The sequence below is a fragment of the Acromyrmex echinatior genome, chromosome 6 (assembly GCF_024713525.1).
Source record: "Acromyrmex echinatior isolate Ae372 chromosome 6, ASM2471352v2, whole genome shotgun sequence".
NCBI lineage: Eukaryota > Metazoa > Arthropoda > Insecta > Hymenoptera > Formicidae > Acromyrmex > Acromyrmex echinatior.
Genome location: NC_141857.1, coordinates 9,499,082 through 9,517,316, shown reverse-complemented (window position 1 = coordinate 9,517,316; position 18,235 = coordinate 9,499,082). Strand labels below are relative to the sequence as shown.

Sequence of the window (18,235 nt, the reverse complement as noted above, 5' to 3'; positions counted from 1 at the left end):
AAAATTTTAAGTGATTAAAAGTAAAAAATTGATAATAATTACTATTTTATGATTTATTAGTTTCGTAAACATCTATATATATTTAAAACTCAATAATACTCGATTTTTATTTAAAACAGATAAATATCCTATTTAAGGGAGCCCTCTTCAACAGACATGAGAGCGACTCACCTTTCTCACTTTTTTTAGAAACATCTCACTTTTTCTCACTTTTCTTATTTTTTTGTGTAGTGTAAATTACTGTTCATAAATTTAGGAGCGCTTGCAATTGTCTCGCATTTTTTTACAAAAACTTAAATATCTCGATGAAAAAAAATTATGGAGAAATTTTTTAAAATATAATATAAAGGCAAAAAATGTTAAAGTTAGTGGATCGAGGAAATAAACACATACCAGTGGTTTAATAGTATACAACTGTATATTTCACAGTACTACATAAAACAAGCAGTGTCTCGTATAAATGAATCACGTGTATACCGATTATCTCGTATAAGACTTGACTTGACGCGCGTGAGCGCGGGGATTAATGGCGTACATATATCAAGCGTTCGTAAAATCATCGCAAGCGAAGCGACTGCTGATGGGCTGCAGCGTTGTGCGCGCCACTCACTGTCTGTTGGAATGTCTGTCTCAACAAAAAATAGAGCTTCAAAATGGCGTTGGAGTTTTATATCTGAGACACTTTTTTTCTAAATTATATAAAATTGAAAATTGATTTCAATAATTTAACAATAAGGACTACGAGCCAGATTTTAATATATTTAAATTTTTAAACAGACATTTCGATCTTATCAAGTCTTCCTCATGTATGTATACAATATAGAAAATTAAACGCAAAAATTAATAGATTCATATAATTGTTGGATACAAATTTAAAATTACGTTAACATGATGGTCGTTTTTTCATGTATTTTATGCCGCAACAATAATGCTCTCTCTCTTGTAATTTTTTCTTAGGTACCATTCCTCTGTTGTATCAGTCACAATTTATCAATGTTAATGATCAAAATAGTTAAAAATGTTGAGTCAGGCGATAAATTAGTATAAACACATTCTGTTATAAAATTCATACAATAAATTATAGATTATAAAACTAAAATTAATAATGAATAAATGATCGTTATATTCATAAATTGTTCGTCTATAATCGTTAAGTATTAATAAATTATTTAATTATTTAAGTATATATATATATATATTAATTAAAAATTGTGTTCATATACCTCAAATGAGAAGGCCTAGCAAGAATTAATCCAATAATTAAAACAGTGAATCAAATTAATCTTGTAGAAGCAAATGCAATCAGAATAAAAAAATTGAAAATTGTTCAGTTGGAAACTTCTTGTGTTATGTTATAGCGTATGAGTGACATTCTGATGCTGTAATAGATTGTTGAAAGTGGGGATGAGATTGGGAGGGGAATATAGATAGAGATAGGAACGATGGAAGTAAGAAAGGAAGAAAGAAGACTAAGAAGGGGAAGGAGACTGCAAGATCTGTAGATAAGAATTAGGAAATGATTCCGTATGATTTTGTTTGTTTAATCTTAATTTTTGTTTTTTTATATGAATTTCGGAGATTAATCTTTTATTGTAAGACGGTTCTTTGTCTAAAATCTTTACGTCTTTCCAATTGAAATTATTGTTGTGATAATAATTATTGTTGTGATAATAATTGATACGATAAGTAATCATCGATGAAGAACTAATTTTTTTCTTAATATCCGAAATGTGTTCATCTAATCTTGTTTTTAATTTTATTTTAGTTTATCTTACATAATTAGCTTCACAGTCATCACAAGAAATTTTGTGATGTCACGTTGTGATTAGCCAAATGAATATATACATATAGAGTAGCAAAATCTAGTATGTCCTTTCCTCTAGTTACAAAGCTTTTTAATGTGTTTGGGATGGAATATACTAGTTTGCAATTACATTTATAGGCAAAAAATTTTCAGAGATAGATTTTATGTATGGAATTGTGAAAAATTTTTCTTTCATATGGATATTATATTTTATATTATTGTTATGTATGTAATATTTTAATCTTTTTTCTATTGTTGAAAAAATGAAGGAAAGAAGATAGCCATTATTTTAAAAAATATAGCATCAATCAAGTTCTTTTCATGAAAATGAGGATGAGACAATTTAATTATTTTGTCAACAAAACCAAAACCTCTCTTCTTATTATTAATGTTTATTTATTATTATTGAGCCATATATTATAATGTTATTTTTATTTAATATTTTTTATTATTTGTTGAAGCGCTGTACCGGGATGAAACTTCATTGGATAACATTTAACAAATAAACATTTTAAGGTAGAGATTTTTTTTTCTAAGTTTTAAAATGAAAAAATTGATATGATTTAGAGATACAGAGTGTTTGGGAAATAATGATAAATCTTTCGCAAAGGGGTAGAATGGACTAAACTGAAAAGAAAAGTGTTCCATTTTGCAATTTTCGCAATAATTAACAAGATATTAATTGCTAAAACTTGCCGAAAATTCTTCAATAATTTTTTACTCAAGTATTATCAACTTTACAGAAAAACTGTAAGAGACGAAAATTATTTATTTTCTTTTCATAGAACTCTACGAATTTTTTTAGAACTTTTTAGTACTGTATTTTCTCATTTTTAACAACATGAGAAAATGGTATTAAAAAATTCATACGCATTTCTTTTTTGATGGCCTTTCGAGACTTTTGTGAAAAGAAATAAATTATACATTCTCTTTCTCCTTCCTAACATCTTCTCTCCTTTTTTCCCCCTATTTTTTCGTTTTTCGTTCTCGATAATGTTTTTCTGCTTGACATTTCGTTATTTGACATCGTGTAAGTCAGATGCTTGTCACCTTTGCGAATTTGCTTATAATAACTTATCAAATAAAAAGACTATTATATTGTACCACGAAATGGACTACAGTCTTTTTTCTCGTTGTGTATTATTGAACTCTTAACAAATTTACTAAGATACATTATCATATTATTAATTTTTATGTAATTATTAGGTGTTGGAATTAATTCGTAGCGTTTTTTTAATGAAAGAATGTTATTTATTTCACATGAGCATTAAAAAATACATTAATGAAAGTACTTCCCATCACTTTCTACTACTTTTACCATCTTTCGGGCAGTGAATGAATACCGCGTCGGAAGAACTGTTCATCTTTAGATGAAATCCAGGAATCGAACCATTTTGTACAATCTTCGTAAGATGTGAACTTCTGCTCGCACAAGCTATGAGCTAATGATCGAAACAAGTGGTAGTCGCTGCAATATCAGGAGAATACGGCGGGTGCGGTAGCACTTCCCATTTAAGTGTTTCCAGGTATGTTTTTACCGGTTTTGCAACGTGTGGGCGAGCATTGTCGTGCAGCAAGATGACTTTATCGTGTCTTTCGAAGTATTCCGACCGTTTTTGCTTCAATGCACGGCTCAAGCGCATCAGTTGCCGTCGGTAGAGATCTCCAGTAACGGTTTCATGCGGTTTTAGCAGTTCGTAGTATATGACACCCTTCTGATCCCACCAAATACAGAGCAGGAGCTTTGAGCCATGGATATTGGGCTTTGCCACTGATGTTGATGGTTCGCCGGGCTTAACCCATGACTTTCTGCGCTTTGGATTGTCATAATGGATCCACTTTTCGTCACCGGTAACAATCCGATGCAAAAAACCTTTTCTTTTCTGCCGTTGAAGCAGCAGTTCGCACGTGAGAAAACGTCTCTCAATATCCCTTGGTTTCAATTCATATGGGACCCAATGTCCTTCCTTCTGGATCATGCCCAAACTTTTAAGACGTTTTCCTATTGTTGAGAAGTCAACTTCCAATGACGTAGATAATTCTTTAAGTGTTTGACATGAGTTTTCATTGAGCAGTGCCTGCAAATCGTTATCTTCAAATTTTTTCGGCTGACCAGGTCACTCCTTGTCATCCAAGTCGAAATCACCAGCTTTAAAACGTGCAAACCACTTCCTACACGTTTGCTCAGCCAGAGCATGTTCACTATACACATCCACTAAAATACGATGAGCTTCAGCTGCACTTTTGTTCATATTAAAGTAATGAAGCAAAACTCCCCGCAAAAACACTTTATCTGGCACAAATTTTGACATATTCAATGAATTATACAGTATTGTTATTTATGATTTCAAGAAAGGTTATGTACGGCAAATGACGTCCTATGATAGATGTTTACAATGTATACAGAACTATAGGTAACAACGAAATAGTGTACTGCTTGTGCCATCTCTTGTAAAACGCTACGAATTAATTCCAACACCTAATAATATTAATTCTTTTTGTTCACGGTTACTTTTCCAGAATTTTCTTATGACTTTGTTAATTTTTGATAAAAATGACTCGTAGCGTATTACACAGAAAGAAAAAATTTTATATTAAGGAATTGTAAGAATATTGTAAGACCACGTACGGATTTTTAATTTAGAACGACGTTTATATTATTGTAAAATTGCATTGAAAATGACTCGATTGGAGTTGAAACGTTTGTTTATTTTAACTGTTTTGTATTAATTTTGCTTATTTAAATTAAAATTCTTTTATACGTTATTGGCTCTTTGCCCTTCTTTTATACTACCTTTTAACAATTGATTTTTGTGTATGTATAACATGCGGTTTTGATTACACTCTTAACTTTAACAAAGAAGTGATCGTCAAGTTCATTTGAAAGCTTCTAGAACAATTTTAAATGATATATCGTTTCTAGACGTTTCTAAACTACATGCCGTACATACATGCCGTTAATTCTGTAAAATCGGCTTTACGGATGCTAATCTCGAACAGTCACAAGACTGTAATAATAAACTTATTAAGTTTGTTCAGATTCTAAAATTGGACCTAAAATACACTGTGGTAGAATTAAAACAGAGGCGCTTGTCGAAAATGTTCTAGCGCCATATGTATTAGAATTAGTACTGAGCGAAATATTTGGGTCCAATATCGGTTGCAACTGCATCAAACAAAAGCAACCAAAAAATGTATCCTGTTGCGGTGAAATATTTTTTAAAAGAGTATAATGTAAAAACTGCAATTTTAGATTTTTATGAGGATAGTAACGAATCATCTATCGTAATCAACGCTAACAATTATCGCTAACAAAATTATGGAATGTTTGAAAAATAAAGGATTGAAAGCTAATAAGATTGTGGCATATAAAAAAATAATGCGTCTATCAACTTCGGTAAACACAAGTCTATTTTTTAGAACCTCAAGATAAAATTAAATAATGAAAACATAATTCCTGGACATTGCAATGCACACATCCACAATACTGCGAAATATGCTTTGAAGCTTTTAAATTGTAGAAGCTTTTGTAATGAAAATATTTAATGAATTTTCTTCAAGTGCGAAAAATGTTTCTATTTTGCATGATTTTATTGATTTTCGGAATTCTAATTATATTAAACTTTTATGATATACTCCGACAAGATTTTTGATATTATTTCCAGCTGTTGATCGCGTGTTGTCATCATGGCCAGCTGAAATTATACTTTCTCGAGAAAGAGGAAAATGATTGTTCAAAAATTATATGATCATTTTTTGGAAAAAATTATATCGTCAATTTACTTGAAGTATACGTATATTTTGTTCATAATTTGATGAGTTTTCTTTCGACAAATCTGAAACATCTAGAAAGTGAATATATTTTTGATATATTTGATAAGCTAAGAATGGAAGTAAAAACTCGAATAAAAAAAAATTTCTTTGGGTTTAAAGCAATTCAAATGCTAAGAAATTTTCCTATAAATGAACAGCTTAGCTTTAAGGAAGATGCACTTTCTGCTTATAAACGAATTTTAAATTATTTAGAGAAGTGGTTTAACTATGTGAAAATTCCATTTATTATATGTGTAAACCATTTATTAATTTAGTAAAAGAAATTGAACTAGAAGAGGCTGTTCGTGTAGCTGAGAAATTTGGTATTGATTTCGATGGAGACGATTTATTTTCTAAACTTCATTTTAAATAAAATAAGGCAAACTTTATGTTCTGAGCAGCAAAGTATTTTAATTGCGCCATTGAATGACGTACGTAGCATATGAATGAATTATTTCCGATCCTCAGATTCTTCAAATTTGTTAAAAATAGTTTAACATACATTTATAATTCCACCAAACAATGCGCATGTTGAACAAATATTCAGTAAAATGAAGTACATTTGGAACGAAAGAAGAAGAAATCGTTTAAAAACAGAAATGATTAAGGCGGAATCATTATTTTAATATTTCATTATGTTGTGTTGAATTTTCAAAATTTATTAATCAAGTAAATGATAAGAGTAAGTCACTACTTTCATGCGCTAAGTCTAAAAAGAAATACAATTTTAAGAATGTTAAAATTTAATTTTTATAAAAATAAATAAATAGGATATATTAGGTATAGTAAAAAGAAATCCATTATTTTTCCAATAGATGGCTTTAGTAATCTGTATCTCGTCTACGCGTGATACAGATTACTAAAGCCATCTATTGGAAAAATAATGGATTTCTTTTTACTACACCTAATATATTATATGTATATATATGTATATATGTATGTATTTATATATATTTGTTTTTTTCTCTTAGGATTACACATTATTTACAAACACACTTATACTAACTTACACACTAACTTATTCTAACTTAACCTAACCTACAACTATTCCGCTCTCTCTCTTTCTACTCGCACTTGCTCACTCCGCTACTCTCTCTGCCTATAGATTTCCGTTTTCGTTTTTCCTTTCTCTCTCATCCACTCCCTCATCCATCCCTCTCCCTCTCCCCTCAGGCTCTTTTTACATGCCTTCTGCCAACTATCTTCTCCCTCATTTCAGCTCCTGTATTCCTCCCAGATAAGCTCCCAAGTCTCCCTTTGCCCTCTACACAACCGACATATCTTCCTATTCTCTTTTTCCCAATCCTCCCTTCCATTATCTCATTTCCAAGCCTAAACCTTGCTATCCTGTGCCATCTACTTTTCCCCTATCCTTTCTCCAGATACTTCAGCACTCCCTCCTCCTTTACACATCTATACCTTCTACTAAATCTCGATTTCCTTATTCGTTCCCATCTTTCATCCCTCTGTCTGATTTTTTCCCTCTCCTATATCTTTATTCCTCTATCCTTAAAAAACTGTCCCCTCTCCCTCTCCCATTTCGATAGTCTCTTCCCCCTCTCTCTTATTTCTTTCCTACATGCCAGCGCTAATTCGCTTTCCTTTTCCATATCCAATCTTTCTTCAAAACTGCATGCCCTCCCCGCTCTGCTTCTCACCATTTCCCTATGCATTTCTTCCCTTACTAAGTACACCCCGGTGTCCTTCCCTCTACCCCATCTTAAGAACCTTTCTTGCACTTGTTCTACTTCCTTTCTTTCCAATCCCATATCTCCACTCCATACCCCATCACTGTCCATACTAATATGTCAAACATCCACACCCTTCTTCTCCAATTTCCGCCACATTTCCTCTTCCCTATCCCCCATACCTGCCCCATTATTGTCGCTGCTTTTGCTATCCTTTCCTATATGTCTTTCCTGTCCTCCATTCCTTTGAAATATACCATAAATACTTGTACTCTTTCTCTTCTGTCTTTTTTCCTTTCCACCAACTCATCCTACTCATTCTCCCTCCTCTCTTCCTAAACCTTAATATCTTCGTCTTCCCTACATTAATTCAAGCCCTTTCTTATCCGAGTATCTTTCTAACCTTTCTAGCATACTCTTCATCTCCCTCTCCTCCTCCGCCATCAATATGACATTATTTGCATACTGCAGCGAATATATTCTATTCTCTCTTAGCCTTATCCCTCTCCTTTTACCTTCCTCATTTCCTCTTCTACATCCGCTATCAGTATATGAAATAGTACTGGACTTGCCGGACATCCCTGTCTTTCTCCCTTGCCGTCCAAAATCCTTTTTCCAACCCATCTCCCACTCTTACACTCTTACTCCTTACCTCTCTTAATATTTCCTCCATCTTCTCCACTAATCCTCCTCTTATTCCTCTTTCCTTCATAGAGCTTACCAACACTATTCTATTCACCGAATCAAATGCTGCCCTCAAATCCACAAATACTACTGTCATTTTCGCTCCCTTTTTTCTAATCTGCCTGTTTACCAAATAATTTAATGTATATATATTATCGTTCCCATCCCCTTTCTGTATCTTATACAACGACGGCATTCTCACCCTCCTATAATCCTCCACAATCTCCGTCCCCGCCCCCTTTTTCTAATTGGCACGACTATACCCTCTCTCCTCTGACCATTCCTTCCTCCCCATACTTTATTGCATAACCCCCATGCCTATTCCTCTATTCCTTCTCCACTATATCTCTACACCTCACTCGACACTCTATCTACTTCTATCGCTTTACCATCTTTCAGCCTTCTTATTATTTCCTTCTGTTTATTCCCCTCCTCCCTCTCCCCAGTCCCTCTCTTTTTCTCTCCCTCTGTTATTATCTTGTTTTTTACTCCTCCTAATTGTTTACGTCCTAAAAACTCTGTTCTCAACTTGATAAAAAACTTAGACTTACTCAACGGGTTATTGTACGTGATGTATGAATATGGCAGAAAAAAAGCATCAGTTCAAATTTGCTACTTAAGGCTCTTTAGTCGCGGCGGCCACGTTAGAATCGAAGAATGACACGTTAATTTATATTGTGTGCCATTTTTAAATAAAGACAATTTGGATGAAACAAAATGACGAGATCACTTTAAAACACTTGTAAAAATCGATGAAAATTGTCCTTTCTTCCCTTGACAGGCAATAAATGATTGTAAAAGGCATGTAAAGTGAGCCTATATTCGGGCAGAAACACACGGTCCGACAGCTGTTGAAACGAGTAAAATATATGCTTTTACATATAAAATTTCAAGATAACTTTAGTTTTCACCGACAATTACGACTTTGATAAATACGAGACAAATCACATTTTCACAATGAAGCAAATAATAACGAAATGGCACGCAACATAAATTTCATTCGTCAAAATATCATTTTTCCACGCCTATAAATTCGGCCATTTATCGTGGTGCGGCGCTGTAACACACAAATAAGCACGAGCCCATGTCCGTGTGCTCGCCTGCGGCGCGCCGAGAATAAACAAGACAGCGAGCTCCTTCTCACACTAATCGCTTGTTTCAAGCAATCGATAATGCTTTCTCGGCAATCTCGACTGCTCGGCGGCCCTAGTCAATAAGGGGCGGGGGAAATAACATGTAAGTTTTAATAAATTGTAGTAATAGTGTACCTCTCCTCTTAATCCAGAATAGTATAAATCATGTTAAAACACAACAATTTACGAGATATTTAGTTGTTTATGATTTTTTATGCGCATATAATATACTTCCCTTTCATAAACTCGAGTAGCAAGAATAGTTCAATAGAAATAGGATTTTACCGGAAAAAAATGTAAACTAGCATTTCTTTTCACGAAAGTCTCAAAAGACCATCAGCAAAGAAATGCGTATGTTTGAGACTCGAGACTTGTGAAGAAAATATGCGAAAAAAATCGGATAGTTGCAAAAAGTACGTTTTTCGCTTATAAAACGAAAGATATTGATCGTATGAAAAAAATCGATATAAAAAAATGTAGGTATTCGAAATAACTACAAAATGAGATGTGGAACATTAAAAGATCGATCTATTAATTCAGTAGAAAAAAAATTGAAAACCCGTATAACAAATTAAACTAATCAAGACTCCTTATAAATCAAAGAAAGGATATGGGCAGTAGCAGTCAAGCGCAGAAGACGTCGCGCAAGTAATATATCTAAGAAATGTGAAACTTCTTTATTCACTAACGCGGTTACATGTGCCACTTTTGAGCCTTCCTCAGAGACAACATAAACTAACATATATAAAAACTATAATTAATAAAAATTATCCTGACATAGTGAGCTCTCCTACATCGAGAATTTAAATGTCGAAATTAAAATCAAAAAGAGTGAAAGAAAAAGGAAAAGAAAAAAAAGGAAAAGAAATTAGGAAATATCGTAAAATAGAATATGGAGAACTAATTTATCAAACAATTTTAAGATTATAATTAATTATCCAGCAAATATAAAGACATTCACCAACATTATCAGGAGCCGATTCTTGAATTATTTTTATAGTAACGTTTGCGATATGATGCTCCTGATAATATTGGCCAGTCAATTTCAGACACAGTGAGTCATTTTTTGTTTTTTAGCTAATAATTTTCCGAGATGATAAATGGAAAAATATATCCTTAAAACGTTAATCAATTCCAAGAACAAGAAAGTAATCGATAAACACACCAGAAAGACTCATTACTTTACGGCCTCTCTTACTGCAATTTTTGATCGATTCGCCCCGATTATTTGTAGGCGTGTTCCTCGTCCCCCCGCGCGCTGAATGGTGCAGTTCGATGGATTGAGCTGAAAAGATGTGCCCTTCTTAGATTCAAGCAATCTCCTGCGGACTGGCGATGCTACAAGGGTTTGCGGAACGACTTGAATATTGCTGTCGTGAGAAAAAGTGCTTCCTCTCTATCTCCCTTACAACTGATTCCTTACTCCAATTCTGGAAAAATCTCCGTGCCCTTGGTGGTACACAATGCTTCTATACTTTTGCACTTCAGAAATCCTTCCCTCCTAAATAATCATTTTCTTGATACTCTACCTTCTTCATCTTATTCCTCTAACTCTTTTACTCACCTTCTTTCTTCCTCTCCTTCCCCGACCTTCAATTTTGTTCCAATCACTCCCAGTGATCTCTATAGTATTTTTAAGTTCGCCTAACTTCTGCTGGGCCTCTTGATCTTTCCGATCATAGCTCCTACTGTGCCTTCCTCAATGTCTTGATTCCCTTCTCTATATGTTAAATTTCTTCCTCTCTCACAAGTACCTTTCCCTCTTCTTGGAAACACTCAATTATTCTTCCCATTCCTAAAACCAATAACCCTTCTTCTTCTTCTTCTTTTCGCCCTGTCTTGCTCCCTCTTTTCCTCTCAAAGCTGCTTGAGTATATCTGCTTCTCACAGCTTGATACCTTCGTCTCCAATTTTAATATCCTTCCCTCCTGTCAATCTGGTTTTCGTCGATCTCACAGCACGATGACGGAATTATTTCACATCTCTGATGTCGTGCTTCATAATTTTGACAATTATCGCCTTACTTCCATCATTGCGCTTGACTTCACAAAGGCTTTCGGTACCGTCAATAATGATCTACTTTTAGCTAAACTGAAATTATGCTATCTTTCCCACCCTGCTCTCTCGCTAATCTGCTCGTTCCTTACAAATCGCACACAGCAAGTCCTTGTATATAATTCTTGTCCTCTTTTTTCATCTACTCGTGTCGTTCTCTCGGGTGTTCTCCAGGATTCCATTTTCGGACCTTTACTTTTTAATATCTTTGTCTCTGATTTGTCTAATGTTTCTCTGTCCTCCGAGCTCTTCATGTACGCAGATGACGTAATTCTTCTCAAATCCTTTCATCCATTTGATGTTTTAGCAACTTGTTTTGCTTTGAATACAGACTTAAAATCTATCGCCGAATGGCCCTGCATCTAAATCCTTTTAAATCATCTTTGCTAATTGTTGGTTCCTCCATTATTGTTATCTCGTATTCAGTCCTTTGACATTTCTCTATTCTAATTCCTCGCTCCTCCTCTATTAAGATTCTTGGTGTCCATGTTGACTCTTCATGGTCATTCCAATCACACGTGGCCGTCAAGTATCGGACTGTTTACGTCTGCTCGTTTTCTTAACTCCTTCGCCGCATTCTTTCCTGCTCTTAAAAACTTCTCACTTCTCAATTACTTGTTATTTTTCTATTCGATTACGATGTCGTCTACGTTCCTACTCTTAACCAACATCTGCTAAATCGTGTACAGCGTATCCAAAATTCTTGTCTCCGCTTCTCCTATTGTGTTCATAAATATAACCACATCTCTCCATATTATCAGAGATCTGGCTGGCTTAAAATTTGGCAACGTTTTATTCTCCACCTTATATTTTCTCTCCTTCGCTACTCCTCTATATCTGCGACGTCTCCTTCAAATGATTTTTTACAGTTAAATTATTAAAAAACGCCTTTAAAAAGTGGATATTTTTTTAAAAAATCGGAAATAATTTCATTAACGCATCAAATAGTCGTGTGAAGCATTCAAATTCTGACATTTTTCTACGAATTTAAAAAAAAAAGATTATCCTCCGATTATTAAGAACCGAAATAATAATTTTTTTTCAAAAAATCAATGTGACTCTAGTTTTTAAGATTAAGAGTCCGTCTGACACCAATTTGTCAAGGAAGAATTGAATTTACTGTTGAAAAATTTTCGAACTTTGCTGCCGAAAAAGTTTGTTTAAAACCATTGGAAAGTTGAAGAACGTGAGCGAGGCAGACGTGCGCCGGGCGGAGTGAGGGAAGTAGAGTTGATAAAAAAACATTCAATTTTTTTTTTGTTTCTTGAAATATGTTTTTAATGTTTTATATATGTTTTAAACAGCTTTAGAAAAAAATCATGTTTAAAACAAATATCTTTTAAACATATATTTAATATATTTTATTATAACGCATTTTTACTTTCAAGTATTTTAAAACGTTTCTGAGGTACATTTTAGCATTTAATTACACCTATTTCCTCAATTTTTTTCTTAAATTTGAGCGTATTTTCACATAAATATATGTATATCTGAATGTGTTATTTACTATTTAATTATTTGACTGTATATATTTTAAATTATGCAAATTTAAACAATAACATAGCATTTTGCTAATGTGGTCCTTTATGCGGATTGATTACTCACGGCTTTTTTGAGATTTTTATTTCAAAATAATTATTCCTTGAATTAATTATAGTTCTAATATTAATCTATAATTTACGTTACTTTAGATTTTTATAGGCTGTCGAGCTGCTTATATACAGGGTGTTTGGAAAATAATGATAAATCTTTCGCATAGAGGCAGAATGGACTAAACTGAGAAGAAAAATGCTCTATCATTTTGCAATTTCATAATAATTAACAAGATATTAATTGCTAAAAATTGACCAAAATTGGTCTTCAATAATTTTTACTCAAATACTATCAACTTTACAGAAAAACTGCAAAAGGCAAAAATTGTTTACTTTCTTCTTATAGAACTCTACCATTTTTTCAGAACTTTTTAGTACTGCATTTTCTCATTTTTACTAATATAAGAAAATACGGTATTAAAAAATTCTGAAAAAATTCTTAAAAAATTCTTAGAGCTCTATGAAAAAAAAATTAACAATTGTTGTCTCTTGCAGTTTTTTTTTGTAAAGTTGATAGTATTCGAGTAAAAAATTATTAAAGACTAATTTTCGGCAGTTTTTAGCAATTAATATCTTGTTAATTATTGCGAAAATTGCAAAATGATACAAGACTTTTCTTCTCAGCTTAGTCCATTCTGCCCCTATGCGAAAGATTTATCATTATTGTCCAAATATCCTGTATATAAAATGATGTATATACATGTGTTACATCCAAACCCTTGAAAATTTGGTCAAGGAGATAATGAGAGAGAATGGAGACGGTATGAAAGGACGGTCAGACTCAATCTCACAGGTATACGCACGGAGGCGAACACCTGTGAGTCGTACGCACCTTTTAAGTCCCGGCATGTGGGTCAACATTCGAAGGGACGCTATGACCTGTTCCACTGGATGGACAATGCGAACGTCGGTCCTACTTTTTCGGTCAAGGAACTTAATCCCTTTGACCCGGGACTGGACCTCGTGCGATCTCAGGTATTCGAGGGAAGTGAATACGAGGGGTGATTTTAATAAAAACAGAAGAATACCTTAAGTTACATTTATTAAAATAATAACCAAAGAGTTTTGTACATTATTACTTGTCTTTACAAAAATACATATTATCTATACTTGTGCGTGCGTGCGTGCGTGCGTGCGTGCGTGCGTGCGTGCGTGCGTGCGTGCGTGCGTGCGTGCGTGCGTGCGTGCGTGCGTGCGTGCGTGCGTGCGTGCGTGCGTGCGTGCGTGCGTGCGTGCGTGCGTGCGTGCGTGCGTGCGTGCGTGCGTGCGTGCGTGCGTGCGTGCGTGCGTGCGTGCGTGCGTGCGTGCGTGCGTGCGTGCGTGCGTGCGTGCGTGCGTGCGTGCGTGCGTGCGTGCGTGCGTGCGTGCGTGCGTGCGTGCGTGCGTGCGTGCGTGCGTGCGTGCGTGCGTACGTGCGTGCGTGCGTGCGTGCGTGCGTGCGTGCGTGCGTGCGTGCGTGCGTGCGTGCGTGCGTGCGTGCGTGCGTGCGTGCGTGCGTGCGTGCGTGCGTGCGTGCGTGCGTGCGTGCGTGCGTGCGTGCGTGCGTGCGTGCGTGCGTGCGTGCGTGCGTGCGTGCGTGCGTGCGTGCGTGCGTGCGTGCGTGCGTGCGTGCGTGCGTGCGTGCGTGCGTGCGTGCGTGCGTGCGTGCGTGCGTGCGTGCGTGCGTGCGTGCGTGCGTGCGTGCGTGCGTGCGTGCGTGCGTGCGTGCGTGCGTGTAGATGAGAAAGGTTAGAGGGTACGGGCAGCGAGGAACGTATTGCAGGAACACATCGGGCTGAGGTGTTTAAAAAACACGTACGTTCAATGTAAGATGTGGGATTTCCGGGGATATACACGGTCACTAATCTGTCCCCTTCGTGGGAGGGTGACGTATAGAATCGAAACATCCGATCCCTGTTGTCCGATCGGCTCGGAATTTAGCCGAAATGGGAGAGGGGGGAGTTGATCAGAAGGAGGAAGAGGGAGTGGGAATCGTTGTTCGTAAGGAGGAGGGAAGCGTTCCTCGAGAGGAGGAGGAGGAGGGAATCGTTGCTCGAGAGGAGGAGGGGAAGGAATCGTTCCTTGAGAGGAGGAGAAGGAGGGAATCGTTGCTCGAGAGGAGGAGGGGGAGGAAATCGTTCCTCGAGAGGAGGAGGGGAATAACCAAGGATTTCTTGGATATCGAGGTCGATAACAGGAGAAGAGGTGAGGTCTAACGGTTGCGTTGGTGAGTAAGAGATTTCTGTCGATTGTTCGACAGTCGATTGTGCCGGCGCGATTATGGGTGGCCCTCGGGATCGGTTCCGCCTACTCCTTCGGTTATAGGGGAGTCGTCCGCGTTTCTTAATGGTTCGCACTATGAACCGACGAATTAAAATTGGAATACGCGTGTATGTGTATTAATGCTCAATAATTGAGTTTTTTCATGCGGGGAAACGCGGGGTGGACTGTAAATAATTACAACTTACTATTTAGTAAGTTATTTTTGCCCCCAAGATATCGAGTAGATTCTATGTGAGTGGCCAACGAGATCCGGCGTCCGCGAAGAGCGTCTGATGGGCAGTTGACGTAGCGTATGGTTAACTTCAGTGGCGATTGGATTATAGTTCACACTCAGACGGAATCGCAACTGGCGTGGTTACCGCGGATTATACTGATTTCGAAGTGAACCGAATGCTTTAAAATTTGGTACTGACTCTCTGTGCTTCCGCGGGACCTCTATTTATACCCCCCGAAAAAAGGGTGTTAGGCCATTTGTCTAGGATGCTAAAGTTAGTTGTAAATGTCACGCGAGATTTTTATAACGTTTTATCGTAGTTGATCTAAAGTACATAGTGTAGTTTTGAGAAGAAGAGAAAGTGATTTATAGTTTTTTTAAAAAGCCAAGATTGCTTCGACACAGATGATGAATTCTGTTGCTCTCGCGGAAAATGTGACTAAATAAGCAGATGGTTACCATGCTATCATTGTCAGTTCCGAGTCTGGTTTCAGATAACGCTCCTGTTGGAAGTTATTCTATGCGTTTACGATTTTTTTTTTTTTTTAAGTGCGATATGACGCCTGTTTTTTAAGATAAAATTGTTAATCAGTCTCGGATGATAAACCCTAGATTTTTGCTATTGCATGACTTCAGTACATTTATAATGTCTTAGCAATCTTGTCTCTTTTCGAGCCTACATTAAGGTTATTATTCTTTCTAGGTTGATTGACGTTTACGAGTTTTCGCGGCGCCTGTCCGGTCCTTTTTCAATTCTATCAGTCCGTTATCAGAAGGCGCCACTCGGGTCTCGTAGACGCCAATCATAGTCGCGGCGAAGAGAAAAAAAATCGTGGCGTCTGTAGGACGTAACACATGTAACACAATACATTTTATTTTTTTATAACCAAATTACTGTTTTCTAAACAAAACTAACTTTTTAAGATATTTTTATGGAAGACCACATTATCATCCATGTTTTTCTTTGATTCACCATTATGCAATATTGCCATATTTTTATTAATAGTGTCCTAAGTAATAAATATTTCGTAATTTTGAGTCCAGAATTGATTCAACAACATTTTAATGAATGTAATCAAGTTTTAAACTTAAATATTCATTATTAACCAAGTAAATCGTGTAAAATGTAACTGGAGTATCACCTTCTTCTCTATTAAATAGAATTAAAAACACATTTTTTAAAAATAACGTTTTAAACATTTGTTTTAAATTGTTTTACAAAAAAGGATGTTTTATTTAATCTGATGTTTAAAACATGTTTTAAACATTTGTTAAAAAAAAATTTTTAACAAAACAACCCTGGAGGAAAGCCAGCGCGCAGTCGAGTGGAGAAAATCGGTCCGCTCAGCGATTCACGCGTATATTTGATTTCGTGCGTTAAAATTTGCTAAATTTACATTTTCTCAGCAATAAATTGACGTGGAAACCTGATTTTTTAAAATCTGGGGTAGCTCAACGAGATATAAACAAATAACTCAACTAAATGTTTCGCAAAGTAATTGCAACCATGAAATTTTTAGTTTTTGGTTTCTTGAATTTTTATTTTTTCAATTTATTACTAAAAAATCATGTTTAGTATGAAACGCATGTCTGATTAACAAATTTAAGTCACATTAGCTATGTTTCTTTATTTAACATGCTATAAAAAGTGTCCAATTGGACAATTAAATATATGGAATTATACAAAATTGTTTTTGTAAATTTAATTGCAGATGCAAATATGATATATGTAAACAAATAATAAATAATAAATAAATGTTAACTATTGAATATAATTGCAAAATATATTTTTCATGTAACACTAATTTATTTTTACATTTGCGAAAGTGTTATATCTTTAACAGTTACGCTAACATTTGGTAAATTATTTATTAATTATTTGCTCAAAGATGAAGAAATTAAGTTTTCCATAGATAGGTTTTTAGCGAACAAATGGCTTTTTTCGATGTTTTTTTATTTTTATTCTACTGAATTAATAGATCGATTTTAATGTTCCACGTCTCATTTTGTAGGTATTTCGAATACTTATATTTTTTTATACCGAATTTTTTTCCAAACAATCAATATCTTTCACTTTTTTTATAAGCGAAAAACATGCTTTTTGTAATTATTCAATTTTTTCACATATTTTCTTCACAAGTCTCGAGTCTCAAACATACGCATTTCTTTTCTGATGGCTTTTCGAGACTTTCGTGAAGAGATATGCTGGTTTATAATTTTTTTCCGGTAAAATGCTATTTCTACTGAACTATTCTTGCTATTCGAGTTTATGAAGAAGATGTATAGGGGAGACCGGGGCTAATAGATCGAGGCTCATTTTTCAGTTTCGAATTTTTACAAACGAAATTAAGAGATTTATCGAAAAAATGAATTCTACACCAATTACTACATACATTTAACTACCTAATAATATTTTAATAATAAGAAAAAACTAATAACTAATATAGAAAAAATGCATTTTTCTAATGCATTCCATCTGATTTAACTAGCCCCGGGATCGGGATATTCAAAGATTATTAAAATAAAGATTAATGTATTTTAAGCTACATCTTTGGCTACATATTAATAAAACTTTTATAAAAATATATTTTAAACACAAACATTCGCTTTGCAGGACAAAACAATACTTCTTTTTGCAAAATTTGTTCATTTCGTGCAAAAACACGTCGAATAAGCCTAGTTTTCGAGATTGGACATGAGGGAACTAAACTTATAACATTTACCACTGAGGAAAATCTCTTTAAAGGAATAAAATTTTGAGTAAGTACTATAAGAGTCGTCACTAAATGAGTCATATAATTCCACACTATGGTTAGTCTACTATCTCCATCCGTTCATTTTTTAAAAACATTAACAATATACGATAACACGAAAACAAAAAAAAATCTGTTGAACTTTATTAAATAAGAAGTATACTTACTATCTAAGTAGGAATCAAATATCTCAGACAATCATATACGATTGTAAAACAAAAACTTTAAGAATAAAAA

The 18,235-nt window shown here is 34.9% G+C and overlaps 2 long non-coding RNA genes and 1 pseudogene across 2 annotated transcripts in view; 1 reads left to right on the top strand and 2 right to left on the bottom strand.

The window, feature by feature from the left end:
- Positions 1 to 3,490, bottom strand: part of LOC147909372 (uncharacterized) — a 42,652-nt gene extending 39,162 nt beyond the window's left edge. The window contains exon 1 of the long non-coding RNA XR_015545545.1: positions 394 to 3,490. This is a non-coding gene — a long non-coding RNA (uncharacterized LOC147909372). The remainder of the gene's footprint in view (positions 1 to 393) is intronic.
- Positions 3,491 to 6,703: 3,213 nt separating this feature from the next.
- Positions 6,704 to 8,055, bottom strand: LOC147909371 (uncharacterized; annotated as a pseudogene).
- Positions 8,056 to 14,405: 6,350 nt separating this feature from the next.
- On the top strand, positions 14,406 to 18,235 carry LOC147909370 (uncharacterized). The gene is made up of 2 exons (XR_015545547.1): positions 14,406 to 17,471; positions 17,860 to 18,235. It is a non-coding gene; the product is annotated as an uncharacterized LOC147909370 (long non-coding RNA).